The 16,722-nt window shown below is 35.1% G+C and overlaps 1 long non-coding RNA gene across 1 annotated transcript in view; it reads right to left on the bottom strand.

Annotated features, from left to right (window-relative positions):
* Positions 1–365: 365 nt before the first annotated feature.
* Positions 366–16,722, bottom strand: part of LOC129231761 (uncharacterized) — a 39,411-nt gene continuing 23,054 nt past the window's right edge. Inside the window, exons 2-3 of the long non-coding RNA XR_008581287.1 lie at positions 6,221–6,597; positions 366–473 (exon numbers count right to left, since the gene is read on the bottom strand). This is a non-coding gene — a long non-coding RNA (uncharacterized LOC129231761). The remainder of the gene's footprint in view (positions 474–6,220; positions 6,598–16,722) is intronic.

The following is a 16,722-nucleotide window of genomic DNA, read 5'->3' as shown; positions in this document are numbered from 1 at the left end:
ATAGATACTATTTTTCAAAACGAACTGTGATCTTTCCTTTGGAGTGGAATTATATGCAGTCAGAAGAATAATATGCAAAGCAATTACTTTTCATTGTAGAGGAATCTTACTACTAACAGTTTCGTAATCAAGAGGAGGGCCAATGGAGGCTGAACCCTCCCCATAATATAATTCCTAAAGTTAGATGTTCATTTTTTCGCATGCGATTTTCCTGTTTGTATACGTAAGAAAAGTAGAATTAGAGTGCATTCAAATTTCATCTGACCCCCTACGAAATAAAATCTTGGCTACGCTACTGAGCACTAAGAATAATGAATCTTCCATATAATTTCGAGTAGAAATCAAAACGAACGCATGTAATAGTTTTTTTTTTATTAATCTTCTAAAATAAATTACAAAGTTTAGTAAGTTCGTTGTATAACATTCAGTTTAAAATATTCGAAAGAACATCACGATGACAATCTTGGTTCAACCTGTGAAAAGAAAAAAATATTGCATACAGTTGAAAATACAGGGTGACAAGAAATACCTTCGACACACATACTACACCATAACTTTTAATGCCAATGAAAATATTACGACCAAAGTAAATATGAATACATTATTTCGTCTAATATATTTACAAATTTTCAAATTGGCTACCTTTAGGATGAATATAGAGCTTTAAACGTGTCACAAAATTTTCGGCTCAGGCCGCAACTCACCGATTTTATCCCATCCCTTGCATAAGGATTTCTTTAGGGATGCCGAAGTTTCAGGAAGTTTTGCTCACAACCTTGTCTCTAGGAGCTTCAGTGCTGTTCAGAGTTTCCACTGTTGAACTGCATAAACGACCCCAATCTAATGGTTTGGGGGTGGGTATGCGCTAGTGGAAAAACATTGCTTGTTTTTGTTCATCAGGAATACAGTTAGTCAAGAAGCATATCGCAAATGCATTTTGGAAGATGTTTTATTTGGTCGCAAACGTCCAAAGTTTCTAAACCTGGCTCGTCATTATATAGTTTCCCCAAAGGAGAGGGGGTCGAAGGGTGTCTACTCAATGCAAATTATATCAAAAACCGAAACCACGCCCACTATATGTAAACATTACTTTCTCAGAGCCAAGGGGAGGGTAATTGCCCCCTATCTCCCCCCCCCTCCCCTAAATGACGGGCTACCAACATCTGCTCTCAGTGTGTACACAGGCTTATGATCTTTTCGCCATGCGAAAAAACTCCAACAATAGCGTTTCACCAAAAAAAGTTAAAAAGTATATTATGAAAACTTAATATCTTGTGCATACCAGTTATACTAATTAGAAGCAGCGTGTACAGCAAGAGTGATTTTTTTTACTGCAACAATCTCCAACACTATTAAATTATTAACTTTATTTCAATATAAAGCAGCCAGAGATTGATGCAGATTAATCAGATATATTTAATGGGCTCATATCAGCCCGGAAGAAAACAAACTTAGTAAATGCCTTGTAAAAATTAAATTTTTAAATTTAGTTTGTAAGAAGAAAAATTAAATTTACCTCAATTTATCAAAAGATATTGAGACTAATAGAATTGTGCATTGTACAATTCGATAACATCGTGAGTGATTTCTGTCCCCAAGTATCAGAGGGATGGTTTCATACTCTGCTCAGATTTCATTTTTCAAATTGTTGTCTACTGCAAATACTAAGTAGTACATTATATATGATGTTTTTCCCTTTCTGTTTCGTTCTTAAAAAGATTAATTCGTGTAGTAGGCAGAGTTTTAAATTAGCTCTGAAAATTGAAATTCGGTTTTTGATTTTGTTCGAAAAAAGTAGAGGGCGCTCTTCCGATTCTACGGACTGGGATGCTACTAGTTAATAGCTCAACATTTACGAACTAAAAGCAATCTCTTTAAAATTTTAAAAAGAAAAGGCAAAGGTATTTTTAAATGGGCTATAATGTGATATCGCTACATGTGCTGCACGCCAATCAATAGTATTCGACGCTCTAACTGTCAAGAGTTTAATTTTCCTCTTTCCTGTTCATTCAGGGGCACCAATCATCTCCAAAAGCAAGCCCGTTATAAAGGGGGGGGGGATTAGGGGGAGTCAATTGCCCTTCCAGGCTTTGAAAAATCAATGTTTGTATCGTACACATGGGTGGGCGGTTTTGTTTTTCATATAAAGTTTGCATTTAGTAAATCCCCTTTCCCAACACTCTGAAAACCAGGGCTGTGGAGTCTGAGTGACAGATTTTGGGGTAAAGGAGTCTGAGTCGTTCGAAAACATGCCAACTCCGGGTTTCTTTCTTTTCTTTAATTTTCACCGACTCACCTTGCGTTTTTTTCAAAAACTGACTACCAACTAATTGGATTACATGTATAAAGGCCTACTAGTAAGAAAATAATTGTCATTGTCGCAACCAGCTGGCTTTATTTTTTATCGAGCTTACTATAACGCCGACTACTAATTTGCTTATTTTTGAACTTTATTTAACTGATAGCAGAAAATGTTAGGCAACAAAACCGTTTGCTAAGTAATCACTTTCAAATAAAAATAAATCTACTTTTTACCACGATCTGTTATAAAATAGTAAAAGGAATTTATGAATCGTTTGAGCAAGTCGGGAAACTTCTGAGGGTGCTTCGTAAATTCAAGTGTTGTCACGAAAGCGCAAATCCAAAAGATCAGATAAAATATATATTTTTTTAAATCTAAAGACTTTATCTAAGAAAGATTGGTTATCACTAAAAATTTCAAAGTAAAATCAGTACATGATTTATTGTTTACAACACAGAATAATTGTAGTTAATCCTAAAATCTTTTTAAAATTCTAAAGCTGCCAATAAAATTAAAATAAATTTAGTCAAGAAATGTAGGTAGAGTAAAAGCTATATGTACAAAGCTGTATACCGTCGCATTTTGGGTAAGATTTGCTCCAGAAATACATGTACCCGACCTCTCCCCGCAATATAGTGCAATATTTTCGTTGAAATTTTTTAAGATTAAATTTAAGATTTATTATTGGGGAAACTTTTCAGAGTTCAAGTATTTCAATTTTTATAAACTGATATTAAGTTGAGGTGTTACCCACCAGATGGGTGTCCCCTGGAAAGGGGGGGGGGCCTCCTCTTAAAAAAGGTTTTTGACTCGGCAAAAAAAAATCTCTCAAGTTACAACTTTCAAAAATTGAAAGCACAGGATTTGATCATTAAACGGAAGAAAATTAATCCTATCTTTTTTTTTAAATGAGATTTTTAAGTTCTCACTTTAGAAATCGCAACTGTTGGATAATATGATTTTCAAATTGAATGTCTAACGTTGCATACATTTTAGGTTTACAATTAAATACAACGCGGAAATTTTATTAAAAAAAATAATATTTCAATCTGTTTAGGGGTTTTCCCCCTTCCCATGAGAGAGGGGGAGGGTTGGAAAAATAAAAGAGCCGGTGTTGGACGTTTCAAAATCCAGGAGTCCGAGTCGACCATTTTTCCTCCGACTCCGCAGCCCTGCTGAAAACACTCGAAATAACGGGGCCATCCAAGAGCGATGACGTAACCCCCCTCCCCCCAAACGGAACCCCTAAAGACTACTCCCTACATACCCCTTAAAAATTCGTTGGTGATATCTGTCGCCACTAACCCGCCCCCCCCCTTCGACTATTAGGTTTAATTATTGGTAGTAATAGACTAAATGTATTATTCTATATGCATGAGTCCACTGAAATTTGAGGTACCTTTCTTTTTAATATCTTTTTATTATTGTATTTCTGTTCTTTGTAATAAGCAAATTTTTTTTTTAATTTTAGGCAACAGTATGCTTAATACTATATAACATTTTTTTGGAGGGGGGGGGGGAATTCTGGCCACCTTAGTCATACACATCAGCGAACGGGAGCGGCATTACCCTTCATCGCCCTGTTGGATTTTAATACATTATAGTTAGCGTAACAAATCACTACAAAAATAAATAAGCATGAAGGTACAGCTAAATATACATTTTTTTTAAAGATTTAATGAGTGAATTAACGTTCGAAAATAGCATTTATTTGCATTCATCTAAAAGGTAGAATTTTAAACAATTGAAAACGTTTGAGGCAATAACGTGAAGTCGCAAAAAGTAGACTTCCGACCAAGGGCGCCCATATCCCTGTGGGCAAGTTCAAGCCCCCTTCCCTTTAGAAATTAGCACTTTATTGCTTTTAGTACTTTTATCCTTGCAAAAATGTAAAAACATTTCTTCTCCAGCCATTAATGAATGAGTTATTAAAATTCGATTTTTTTAAATAACTAATCTGTACTGAAATCAGTTTCTATGAGGAAAATATCCTGCTAAACCATGGGGAAAATATGAGCCCACCCTAAAAATTTTGCATATGGGCGCCTATGCTTCCGACAGTGACTACATTCTTACTGGTCACTTACAATGATATTTGCTATATTGGTTGCCATATAGCAACCGCAGTAGTTATGTTTGTGATATTTGAATAAGTAGGATTGCTCACTTAGCGTCATTACCTAAATTTCCTCTATACAGTTAAAAGTGCTAAAAGTTTTCTAAATGGGGGAAGTTTTTATCATGTGCCACTATTTATGATTTAGTTCATTCGTTTTTACACACCAGTTATGTAAAGTAACTTCGGGACAGTATTGTGGCACACATGAGTGTATCCAGAGAGGGGGGGGGCAGGGAGAGCAGCTGCCCCACTTTCCGAAATTGAACATTTTAATTAACTATCTAAAACAAAGACAAATAGAATTTGATTTTTCTACGGTTGCTTCAATTTCTACGAATCGATAAGTTCGACTCTGGTAACTAATTTTGAAAGTGTATATTTCCTCCCTTAGGAATTGAAATGGGTAAGTTACTGGTGTTTACTGTTTAGTTGGGTTACAGTTGCAATTATGATGATAACTCAAGGTAAGTACAGCGCCAAAAACTCGCTTTTTCACTAACACCTACTTACACAATGAAAACTTAAGTTAGAAAAGTGCCAGGTTCGCCATTTCAGAATTTTCCAGGGGGGAGGGCAAAGGGTATATAATCGATGCATTTTTTAAGGGAAACTAAATTTATGCACTTATGCATAATTGCAGAGTTTCCAAAATCTGGGAGACTCTCCCCTCCCCCCACGCTTCGTTTTAATATGAATACACCCTTGGTGGCACGTAAGGGCACTAACCATTTTGTCCCACTTATGTGGTACAGTGAAACAGTTAAGACGTTTACTTTGTTATTTTTTAAGAATAAGAGAAGTTAAAAGTCATTAAAAATTTGTTTAGATGGGGAAACATTCAAGATTAAAGTTACTCAATCATTTGCACAAGCAAAATTTGACAAAAAGCAAATTTTGTTTCAATGTACCCAGTCGTCCCCTAGCTTAATTCAAGTTTGAGCACTTTTGTTAGTGAAATTCAAAGAATGCCAAAAATGCGCTGGGTATGAGCTGCTGAATAAATTCTGCATAGGGCAAACTCTTTTCCGCCCTAGATCATAGCCAGCTCGAGGGGGGGGGGGGGGCAAGGAGGGCTAGTGCCCCCTCGCTTCCAAAAGTAAAGGGGCCTTGCCCCCTCGCTTTTCACAATTAAAACTTAAAGATCTATTGAAAGATTATTTTCTCACGATGATGGATCTATTGGTTTCACGAAAGTGAAAACTAAAAGTTATTTCACAAGGATAGAATATTGAATTGGAAGGGGGAAGTGGTCATCCGTCGCGATTTGAGGCCATATTCCATTTTTTAGAGGTCATTTTATCGGTAATGTTTAAATCCAATAATAAGACAGTTTCCAAAAAAAATTTAGGTGCCACCCCCTTTACCCTCCACATCTCTCGACTCCCCACATTTTTGGAGCATTAGCCGCCTATACCCTAGTAAACCACCACTGCAGAGGCCTAAAGAATTAATTTTTTTTCCACACAAGAGAAATGCATATTTTTCAAACACCGCGAATCAACGTTCAATTGTCTTAAATTTGTTATATCGCAAACCCATTGCTTTTTTAAGCTATAAATATAGCTTAATCTTTCTATCCGTTCCGGTCAACTTCTCCATTCAAGCACTAATTCTCGGCAAAAAAACAATCCTTTCACGGTATAAAAAGATACTCCTAATTATGCCACGAACTAGAAAGTTTATTTTATTAGAAATCTTGCTATTCTGATGCCTAATCGGCAGCGATTTATTTATTGACTCGTTACTGAACCGAATATCGGAGTTATGCGTCCCAGGCAGAAAGTGAAAGACATACTTACCCGAATCTCTTTATCCGTTGCGAATGGAATCCCTAGACAGTTTTTTTACGGTTAATACTCCAGCTTTTACTTTATTAGCCACAGACTTCGTTTTGAGTACTTTTCCAGCTATCTTTTTGGGAACACCTAATGGCCCCAATATGACGCCTACCAATATTAACGGTTTACCAACGACGGCTTGTGCAGTTCCTTTTTTCAATTTCTTTGCAGCTTCCAAGCCGTATTTAATTGCTTTTTTGTCTTTGAGTTTGTTCTTGATACGAGATTTCTTGTGCAGAGCTTTCGCTAGTATAAAGGCCTCTAAGTGCTGACAGTAAGCCAAGGTGAATATTATGAAGAATAATAACACAAAAAAGAGCGACGTCCTCATGTTGAACCTGAAATACGAATTTCGAGTGAGAAAATATGAATGAGATATCAAAAGTTGAGCATCAATTTTATAACCATTATTAGATTTCTTAAACAAAGTTTTATACATTAGGAGATTGGAAATAGATTTCGTTTCTTCAAGCAGTTTTAATCACCTTGGGGGGGGGGGGGGTCATGGCGCAGACTGCGTCATTTAAATTTTTAGGGGGTGTTTAAGGGGTATTTCTCTATTGGGGTCTCAGTTTGAAGGGGATATTTGTGGTATAGGGGGCTCTTGGGGGGGGGGCACCCCTGCCTTTTTCCATCTAGTATGCAAATTTTCAATCCGGGGTAGATAAAATCAATTTAATTTTAGCAAAATATAGATGACATTTTGGACCCATTAACCAAATTTAAGTTTTTTTGTCACATAGACAATGTTCAAGCGATCAAAATAAAGAAAATGGTATGGTGCAATAATAAGTATATTCCAGTTAACAGAGAAGCTGCGATTCTGAAACATGCAAAACCACAAACTAAAATTGCGATTAGAGATTGCATTTAAGCTACTGTAAACAAATGAATTTGGAAAACATATGAAATAATGAAATTCCCCGTCAATGTCAGGTAACGATGGCAGTTCATTTTATTTTCCCACTATAGTATTTTCGGTAGTATTTTTGCTTTATTGCATATTATAAATAAATATTTCAGTACTTATTCTGAAAGCTGCAGGACCATTTTCATATGGAAAAAAAGGATTACACCGAAGCACTCCTTAGGATAAAAAGTGAGTTTAGAGCCACATCTGAAACACTTTCAAATTTCACTAGTACAACTTATGGTTTTAAAAAAGTCTTTATTCATAAACTACGCGTAAATAAAACTCTACTAAAAACAGAATAGTTTTGTTTTGAGGGAAATTTTCAATTAACCATCTCTTCTAATAACAAACGCGTGCCCCACCTGTAATAACTGAGTGTAACCCACAGCAGTTATCAGTAATTTAGGGGGTAAAGTCGCATAAGGAGGCACAGCAGGCAATCTCATAGGCAGTTTTGCTGTAAAATTTTAATCTACGATAAACTTGCAGGAAAATTTGCACTCTTACTTTCAAATTAAAGGGTTGCCAGAATTATGAACAGTAAATACGAGACCAGCTTCTAGGAGTGAAAAGGGGGGAGGGATATTTGAGACGTCTATTCATCATAAATCTGAAAAAAAAAAAAAATCAATCGCAACAAAGCATTAAACCTCAAAGTATAAAAAAGTTTACATTTGCGATTAACGACGCATGCTCAGATATATATTTCCAACATTAGTCAATGATCAAAGCAACTATTCGGTTCATCATGGTCTGCCGCCAAAACAAAAACCAAGTCAAAAGGAAAATAATTTTTGCGTTTTCTGCCACATGATTTTCTTATCGCTCATTATTTCACATTTTTTGTTTTACTTTATTTTTTCCCTTATAGTGTCGTTCTGCAAAAAATAGTTATCAGCTAGAATACGGGATTTTAGCCGTCCCTTATGGAAGCTCCTCGGGACACGGGACAATTTTTCAAAATACGGGATTGTCCCTTGAAATCCGGGATGTCCGGCAAATCTGCCTGCAAATGCCAATATTCAGTACGGCTATTAAACACAATATTAGTTTAGCTCTACGTTCTTCCTTTATTTTTGTAGTGCTTTGTAACTTGTAACCCAAATTATAGAGCATTTAAGTCTAATATGGTGATTCAGTCGATGGTGGCTCCCGTTAGCTGGCCAGTATGAAACCAGCTCATACTGACGAATCTCAGTTATCCGATTATAACTTAGGATGAACCAGATAATTTGCTTTCCATCGAATAGGATATGTAGACATATGTTTTTACGGAGAATTCAGAACACACAACGAAAAGTGATTTCGCTGTACTCAATATGGGGAAAGTTTTAACACAAAGCCTCATGTACCGTTCAATGTAGGGGTGTGAACAGCTCACGCATCTACAAGTTACTTTTTGTCGTATTATAATGCTGTATATCCAAACTTTGAGCGCAATCACCCTGCCATGTCTGGCATTACCCTCAAACAATGGTGTATAAATAATTTAAAAATTTCCGACTTGTGCAAATTAGTCGATTGCAAACTTTATGGTTTTGTAGTTTTATTTCGTTAGAGTTTTTTTCTTTTATGTGTGTAAATTCGAGTAGCTATTCATGCTTTTCCTTAAGTGAGTTTTCCGACGTTCAACCATTTTATTTGATTCCATTCTTCTACAAAGTCAGTCGGAATAAAAACCGATTTATTTACAATTAGTCTAATGCAGACAATTTATTTGCTGAAGTTCCTAGTTTAATCTTTCAAGTTCTTGTTTTTACGCTCCTCTTGACACACATATTTCAATTAGAATTCATCGACCATGCGAAGTTTTGCTCCTGTTACTTTACCTACCTCCCAACTTACACAACGATAAAAAACAAAGACTTCGTTCTTAGTGACGTTCCTTCCTCCCCCCCCCCCTCACATGTTTACGAATCTCTGTACTCGGAAGGTCGAGCGGTAAATGACTCGCATCACAAAAGATTCTCATGGCCATACATCAGATTTAAAATTCCAGAGTTTCAAGATACTAGAAGTTGGTTGAAATTTATAGTTTCTCGTGTCGACCAGAATTCAAACTTTTTCGGCCCGATAATGGGTAAAATTGGGGAAACAATTTCACGGCATGGTGCTTCAAATTTAGTAGATATTAAAAACTACTAAATTACTTAATAGTACAGTTGAGTCACTGCATATTGTGGACCAAAAAATAATAAAAACCAAGTTACTGAAATTTCCGGGTTAGTTTGGAATGCGCGAGCAAAGAGGAGTTTCTCTCGGGGTACTATTTTCATCCTGCCAGAATGTGAGTTTCTGGATTAAGTCGCGCTGTCGAGTTTCCGAGACTCTAGATTTTGTACTACGTTCTGGGGTATAAAGCACCATTAACTAATTTTAAAAAACAATTATTGTATTTTGATGAAAAATAAACCTTTGAAACAAAGAATCCCAGTGGAAAAAAAAACTCGCGCAAAAACATTTGTAAAATCTAGTTTAGTTAAAAATAGAAAAAGCTAGACTTTATAAGCGATAAATGCGAGTTTACTCCAGTGTTGCCAAACTTCAACCAAATCTATGGGTCCTAAAATATAGCGATAAATATATCTTATAAGATTTTTTCTATTTAAATTCAGAAAACTTAAATGAAAATCCGTTGACCGGTCAAAATTTTCCATGGATTGGTGCCGGTCTAGCGATTGAGAATCCTTTAGTGTTGACTGTCGACCAGTGGTTCCCAATCGAGGTACGCGAAAGCCTAAAGGGTACTGCATTTAGCCTTTTTTGGACTATTACGGGAGATATATTCCCTAGCTTCAAAATTTTATAAATTATCAAACACCAACAATCAATGAATTTAATTTTTTCATTTTATTGAAGCAAAAAAAAAAGTAGTTCATTCCTTAATTTACTGACTTATTATTTCATTTATTTATCGATTCATTATTATTTATTTATTTATTTTTTTTTTTTTGAAAAAGCGCAAACAAAAGCTTAGAGTACTCTTCAAAGGGTGCACATAACTTTTCCTCTCTAGCTTGTTAACTTCTTTATTCACTTAACTGAGCAATACATATTTTGGAACCAACATATGTGAAAGCATATAGCTTTCGATGAAACCAATCTACCTAATATCAGGGTTATGATGGGATTTGGTAAAATTTTCCTAGATGAAATTAGTTGACAGCCTGTCAGTGGATGGCACGGCAACAGACTTAGTTCAGAGCCGTGTCCAAGGGGAGGGTTTTAGGGGTTAAACCCCTCCCATTGGAGAAACATAATAAAAACCAAAGAAAAGTAAATTTGATTTAAAACTAACTTTAATGTTGAAAAGTCTGTTTATAGTATTTAAAAAAACAAAACATTATTTTTGAAGTTTCCCAGCAATTTTTTCCTTTTTTCTAGTTTGTCTGAAAGTAAGAAAGTCTTTTTCAAAGTGCTGCTCCTCCGCCCCCCCCCCCCGCCCCATGCCAATAGCATTATGGAGCATTTCAAATTTTGTTTCCAGATCTTCAGTTTTGCAAAATTTCCAGAAAAAGCCCTCGAATATCTAACAACATCGCTTAAAATTGTAAAAATCACCTTAACTCGGGTTTGGCTTTGTTTCAGTGTGGAAAGCGCCCTAATGTTTCCAAATATGGTCGTACAACTGCGTTTTTAAAACTCCAGTTTCAGAAAAAATTCGAGCAAGGGTCCTCGAACCGCCTTTTTTTAATATCATCAAAAATTAGGTTTTTAAAACAAAACTTACTAAAAACGTAAGTGGAATAACCTCTGAACCTCCCCCGTTTCTAATATATTAGGATACTGCTTAAGTTTCTTAGGATTTTTTAGAAAAATCCAGGGAACAGATTTAAAATCCCCTCCCCGTAAAATTCTTCAAAGTTTGTCTGCAAATGCGTTTTTGGAACTTCAATTTAGAAAATTTGAAAAGGAAAGGAGAAATAAATTTCTATCAATTTTGCAAGAAAAAAAAGATCAAGGAGAGTCCCTGAGCCCTATTCCTTACCCTAACGTCAATAAATATGGCCTATAATCACGTTTTACGCCTTTAATTTCTACAAATTTCCGCGGAGCCAACCGTCTAAAATTCCGTTTTCAATACTAAAAACTTCAAAATTTTCCGGGGGAGAACCTCCGATTCCCCTTATCAGGTTAGATTTTTTATCAACATGTCTCCCTTAAAACTTATTTTCTAGTGGCACCACTGTTTTACACTCCCAGTTTTAAATTATTATTTAAGTAAATATATATTTTTAACTGTACAAATTTGATCCGGATAAACATGAGCCGAATAAAAACTAGGCTTTACTGTATATAAAATGTACAATAATAGAATTGGTAATATATCACTTAAAAACTCATCTTCTGCGAATTTGAACCTCCTCCTCCCCCACACACCGCTATTCCCCTCATTGTAGCCATTAAACAGAAATGAACTATTTGACCCACTGTTGTATTTTTCTGATAGTGCAGGTAAGAATGGTAAAACATTGAAACCAGAACCCCTCCCTTTATGAAATTCTGAACACGGGCCTGTCTTAGTTTATATATTTAGCTATTTATAACCCTATGCTATACTAACTCACTAAAAGCATGCACACGGGGGATGGTACTTCCGTTTGTTGAAGAGAAAAAATGCAGTTGAGAAGAATGCTTTTATACTAGGTATATTGTGTATTCCACTATACAGCGTGCTTCTACAGTGCTGTGCTGAAGAAAAAATTTAAAAAATTTCTTCAGACTTAAACAATTCTTTTTCTTATTTCAAATGTTTTTTTCACAACGTTAATACACTTCTACGCGTTTAAATTTCGCAGTTCTGAGATAATTTAGAATTTCCAGCTTCGCACCAGACACTAGCGCAGCTAGAACTTCTCATTAGTCGCATTTACACGAGACTTTTGTATCTCACATTTTCCAGCTTTAATTCCGACAAAAAAAAAGCACAGTTGACACGCAAAGAGAGCTCGTACCCTTATCCGAGAAAGATGTTTTACCTAGGATCCTTAGCGGCTATACCAAGCTAGTAAAACTCGTTTCGCGAAGTGCGTTCTGGGTAAAAACCCCGCATTTACTCCAGTCCATAGCAGGAGGAAGAAAGACATTTACTCGGGAAATAACAGGAATGTGGTTAAAAGCAGGTTTTTTCCTCAGTAGAAAAGGTCCATATAAACGCGCTAGACGCAATTTTCTTTTTCCCCTTGTGTCATTGTGGCTTTCAAGAATTAAACACTATTCAATGACAGCCTAATACGAAACTGAAAAACTTGATTTACTAATTTCATGCTTCAGATTCGAGGTTTCATTTTTGGCTTAGAAACTTTTTAAGCTGTATTCTGAAAAATTTTGCTAATCTCAACCCTTAAACCTCCCATTATAGTGAATTATTTACCCCAATACTAAAACACTTTTCACGCTTATTACTTTTTAGTACATTTGGAAAGTAACTTATAACAATAAATGTTCTCCCCTCAAAGCCTAAGGGCTGTTTTATGGCAGACGCGTCATAGGGAGCCATTACCCACCACCCAGGCTTCGAAAAAATTATGTTTTTACCATTAAGTGGGCACGTTTTGTGGTAAAATTTGCATCGAGTGTACACCTTTTGTTCCCTCCCCCAGGCACGTAGCTAGAACTTTGTTAAGGGGGGGGGGGGGGTCCAAGGTTGAGCGAGCTTCAAAAGAGGAAGCATGCTAAAGCAAAATTAGTAGCTCATATTCACGTTAAAAAAATAAATCCAATTAAAACTAATTATTAAAATATGATAATTAACTAAAATTAATTAAATAATTGATGGAGCAATTGTTAAAATTAGTAAACAAAAATTTTACATTAAGTGGCAAAGAAATTATTGACAGTTTATAAAATTAACGTTAAACTAAAAGTTATCCCATACTAAGTTTCCAAACATGGATAGAAAAATTCCATCACATAAGCTTCCTCTGTCCTGATGCTTTGAAAATGAGGGATAGTATAATTCCTATTAATAAAAAAGTCACAATAAAAAAAAATCGGAAAACGAAAACTGTTCTAGGGATTACTTGGAAAATGCAGGTGATAATTTAATAAAATATTACAGCTTTGTAATATATTTCAACAAAATATGTACAAGTCATTTTATTTGAAAAAATAAAGAAATCTATATCTATCGCGTCGAATGTATAACTGTATGAATGCTAAATAACGTAATTCCGCCACCCTGCCCGATTTGATCAAGATTTCTGGCAAAATTCAACCACCCTCTCGACGAAAATATTAGCAAGGTTTCATTTAAAAAGCTTGAACTAGTTCTTTATTTATCTACGTTTATAACATTCTTTTGATAATATGAAATTGAATGAAATTTCTAATTTTATCCGTTTTCTAATTATCATTTCTAACCATCATTTAAAATCTTGAACAAACAATTGTATCTCTTTGATGGACGGAGACTTCCTTTGCTGGAATCTTTTTTTAAAAAGGCGTATTGCCGTTTCTTTTTTTTTTTTTTTTTAATCGTTATTATTTTTTTTTTGCAACGAATTGGTAAAATAAGCTATCTTAGGATCCGCTATGGTATTATTTTTTCTAATGGGGCTTCGTTAAGAGGCTTTAGCCTTTTCGGACCTAGTGCGAACCACCGATGTGGCATCTAGTCTTTCAAATGCTACCATTAAGGCGCAGATGTGACTGGCACAAGAAATTTTGATGCCGAGTTTCCACCAGATGGAGACACTTGAGCTCTCTTCGATGCGAAACTGCACTAGGGGTTCAATTTTGTCAAGCCAAACGACTACCTGAGAGATCTTTTACCTATCGAGTAATGGAATGTATAATGAATGAAACTAAGCATCTGCGTATTTTTATTTTAACAACATTTTGGAAAAAATGCAAATGATTGCTTTTTATAAATGTTTTTTATAAGGTCATGAATGATTTGAACATTATTGGCGATTTTCCTCTGATGTTTTCAATTTGATGCTTCATTTAAAAGATCAAGAGGAGGCATCGCACCCACCTATCTCACCACCAAACACGAGTTCTGTTTATTCTGCTGATACAAAACAACTTCTGTACTTCAGTCTTTTTCAAATAAAAAATATAATTGTAAACAACTACAGGGAAAATGGCAATATGCTCTATTACGAATTATCGTGACAATATTTGATTATAACCTGGTTACTTTACTGTCTTTATTAGCAGTAAGCAAGTGTCAGACTCGAAAATTTCATAATTTGGAGTCAAACGTCAAATTTTGATCATTAAGGTAATCTTCGTCCCGTTTGAGATTGCGATAATACCGTAGCATCAACTTAGATACATTTTCAACTATATGCAATGAATAAAGCTAGCCAATTTTTGGAATCAAAACTTATAAGTTTCTTATAGCCTCTGTTTGTAAATTTTTTGCTCCTCAGTCATCTGATGTTCCAAAGTCTAAAGACAATCTTTTGTAAAAAATTCTTAGAATGATTGTGGTTAAAAATCCAGTAATGATTTAAATCTACCTTCCAAAATTCAAATAACAATAACACTTCTGATTCTCTCATTTTCAAATTGGTATAACTTCCATTTTAGAAGCAATTTTGTAATCATCCTGTATTCTCGAAAGCATATCATATTTTATAACGTAGGTATTGACTTTTTTTTCTTTCTTTTATGTCATGTTAGTAAAACATATTCTATTGCAAGAAATAGCAAAAAATTTTAACTTGAAGAAATTAAGAGTTAAAAAGAAATCTAATATAGAAGTGAAAAACACAAGAAAATTTACCTCGCATTCACCTTTTTTTAATTTGCTTGTAACTCAGTAAATAGCAGAAATTTTCACCAATTTATAGTTAAATGCACATGTCCGTTTTTTGTTACATTTAATGCTACCATCGCAATTTACTAATGATGGATGCATAGATGCTTAGTAAATAAATCCTCAGTACAATGGCGGTAAATAACGATTAGATAATTTATTCCAATGAAGCAAATACAAATATGCTTCTCTTGAAAAACGGAACAACATCGAAGAAAGATTTTTTTCTTCAGTTAAAAATGACTAACCGCTCTTCTCTTGGGACCATAGACTCACAATTCAGTAAGATTTAAAAGTACGAATTTCAAATAACTACTTTTAAATTACATGTGTTTATATGGCCGAACTTGCAATTTCATAAACTGATCACAGTAAAATATTTGAGTAATTTTCAGTTTCATTCTTCGCTTTATAAAATTTTGATACAGCGAAAAGTAATTTCGTTGCAACAACTTCAAATTTTATTTATTCACTTATTTTACCTTCAAACAAAAATACTTTTTGGACATTTAATATGTTACACGGTCATGTTTAAATATTGAGTGGAAAAACATCCGTAAAAATCTAGTTTGTGCTAAAGATAAGACACAAATGTTCGAAAAAAAAAAAAAAAAAAGGAATTTTTCAGGATTACAGTTTAAAAGTTGTAAGCTTTCGGGGAGATAATTAATCTATTATTGTTAAAAATAAACTAAAAGTTTAAATAGGATTATTAATCAAAATATAAAATAAATCTGAAATGAATCATACCAAAAATATAAAGAACAAAAATTAGTTAATTAATAATTAATGTTTATTTTTTTCTCATCCTCAGACACGCGAAATGTGTAGAATTTCTTTTTCGTTGCTGTCTGAACTTAGTTTTTAAATGGGGAAACGAATTAACACATAAAATTGCTCGTATTATTAAGAAAACTTTAAAAGGAAACACTACAACTTACCTAGTTTGCGTAAACTTAATTTTCTTCTGATTACAATTTCGTTCAAGATATGTTTCCTGTAAGTGTGTGGTAGAAAGATACTGTGTGTTAAAACAGAAAATAATAGGAATTTCAATTACTGATTCACCAGGGATGCACCTCACTCTGGCTGTCCTTCGTGCAGCATGTGTCTAGGAAATCAATTCCAAACGGGAAAGGAGTCGAAACAAAAAAAAAAAAAAAGAAAGAAAACCACCCCAAAGAGACTGGGGAATGTTTGTTGACAATTACTTTGCCGATGGCAATCTGGTGGACTGAGGGAAAGGGGCCGAATTTCAAGGTCACAACCCTGCTGGGTTGAAAGAATACGGAAATTCTTCGTTTTCGGACGCAGTACGCAACACAGTAAAAGACAGGCGGCAACTGGGAAACTGCAGTTATTGCACGAGGTTCTCGTGTTCTGAATCGACTCGGATGCGGGAAAACTGCTGATTAATGGGAATATTTAAGGGGAAAATACCGGGTTTCATAAAATTTCTCTCTGGAAAATTTTTGTTGACGTGAGGTGCAACAACCGAGAAAAAGCAGACAATGTTCTTTCGGGAAGGGGGGGGGGGGTCCGGACCCCATGGACCCCCCCTTGGCTACGTCCTTGCCCCCCCCCCCCAGAAAAATTATAAACGGCGGGTGTGCTTTATGGAATCTGACTTTCAAGTCATATTTCACTTGGATTTGAACATTTTTTATCCAGGTTTTTAAATTCACTACTGCGACATTACAACTGTCCCACCTCACGCAATTGGCTGTGGCTCACGTGCTACTAATGTCTCTTTTCGCATCGTGACTAACTGCTAATTACCTT

The sequence above is a fragment of the Uloborus diversus genome, chromosome 10 (assembly GCF_026930045.1).
Source record: "Uloborus diversus isolate 005 chromosome 10, Udiv.v.3.1, whole genome shotgun sequence".
Classification (NCBI taxonomy): Eukaryota; Metazoa; Arthropoda; class Arachnida; order Araneae; family Uloboridae; genus Uloborus; species Uloborus diversus.
Note: the sequence above shows the minus strand (reverse complement) of the source record. Positions and strands in the feature narration are given on the sequence as shown.